Source organism: Geospiza fortis, unplaced genomic scaffold (genome assembly GCF_000277835.1).
Source record: "Geospiza fortis unplaced genomic scaffold, GeoFor_1.0 C13563192, whole genome shotgun sequence".
NCBI lineage: Eukaryota > Metazoa > Chordata > Aves > Passeriformes > Thraupidae > Geospiza > Geospiza fortis.
This window is the reverse complement of record NW_005059716.1, coordinates 1-1,490: the sequence shown is the minus strand read 5'-3', so window position 1 is coordinate 1,490 and position 1,490 is coordinate 1. Positions and strand designations below refer to the sequence as shown.

General features: G+C 44.8%; 1 long non-coding RNA gene across 1 annotated transcript; it reads left to right on the top strand.

Moving 5' to 3' along the window:
- The first annotated feature begins 102 nt into the window (after nucleotides 1-102).
- LOC115949424 lies at nucleotides 103-1,057 on the top strand. The gene is made up of 3 exons (XR_004082887.1): nucleotides 103-553; nucleotides 640-729; nucleotides 920-1,057. It is a non-coding gene; the product is annotated as an uncharacterized LOC115949424 (long non-coding RNA).
- Nucleotides 1,058-1,490: the final 433 nt, after the last annotated feature.

The window sequence follows — 1,490 nt, the reverse complement described above, 5'->3', positions numbered from 1 at the left end:
CATGCAAACACAGTGGTGTTTGCTCTGTCCCCTTCACATGTTCCTGATGGCAAAGGGGTGTGCTCAAAGTGTATAATGGGTATTAGCAGAGGATGTTACTGGAAATAGTTAATTGGGACTCTGTAAATGAAGAATGAAACCCTGAGGCACAGAAATGGAGACTGAAACTAGCCTGCATGAAGTTGAAATGTCAGAGGAAAACGTTCCTGTGTTCCTCAAACCAACAAGCAGTCCAGCCTGTGGCTGGAATGAGGAAAGAGTCAAGAATATGGAACTAGCAGCATTTGCAGCTAATGTCTGAATGGGTATCCAGTTAGAAGCAAACACTTCTGTCAGTGGCTCAGGTAGTGTCCGATTCAGAGCTCCTACATGGGTCACCAACAGAAACTGCAGTGTTTATCAAGGTGAGACTGAGAGGAAAAGTCTGTGAGGTTGTGATTTGCTTTTGTCTGTTCTGTTCAGGAGGAGCAGTTAGAGGCTGTGTTGTCAGCTGCTGTGCAGACAGGTTCTTTAGAAGTTCTGACGGGATGCATTAAACACTGGACTTCCGAAGGTAATGCTGCTTCCATTGTTTTTATGTTGTGTGTGTTTTGCTTAGAAATCGTGGCTTCATGTCCTTTTTGTTTTCTGTTTTTAAAGAGCAGCCAAGTTCTGCTGTAAATTTACGGTTTGTTCTTGAGTGGACGTGGAACAAAGTGATCTGTACAAAAGATGAACTGGACCAAATCTGTGAGTAGCGGTGTGGTGGTTTTTGAAACCTTGAGTCATCCTTTGTAAAGGATCTTCTTCAGTAGTCTGCCAGTGTATGCTGCTGGTTTTTTAAGTGGTTCTTTAAGTCTCTTGTGGTTGTTGAAGTGTTGAAGTTTGGAAGTGTGCAGTGGCTCTGCTGAGTGATGATTCAATATTTTTCCTTGACAAGGTGTTCCGCTGTTTGATGGCTCCTGCAACTTCATTGACCCGCAGACATTACAGTCCCTCCAGCACTGCCAGCTGCTGCTGAGCAACCTCAGCACAGTCCTGAACTGTTTCCTAACAGAAGCCCGAGAGCTTACTGAGAAAGGTTGGTGAGAGCACTGCTAGGCCTCTGGTCTGCTAGTTAACATTTGGAAGGATGCTTGGGTTGTAACTGAGGAGGCAGGAGCTGCTGTTGTTTTGGATGGTTGGGAGAGAGTTGGGTAGAGCTGGGAGGAGGGGTTTAAATCTGAGCAGTTGGGACTTTGATTTAAGCCACTTTGAGTTCAGGGGAGCAGCTTGTTGTGGAGTTCATGAGGCTGGGTAGGGGAGGCTACAGTGGTTCAGCATTGAGCTGAGTAAGCACCTGGGCAGCAATTGCAGCAACTGAGTGTGGTAATGCTGAGAAGTGTTCCTAATTGTTAGCTAGCAATTGATAGTTGTGTGCAAATTGCTGGGAAATACAGTAGAAACTGAAATGAATAAAGCAATTTCCTTGAGGTTTTTTGGCTTCTGATTTTATAAATTGTTGTTGGCAT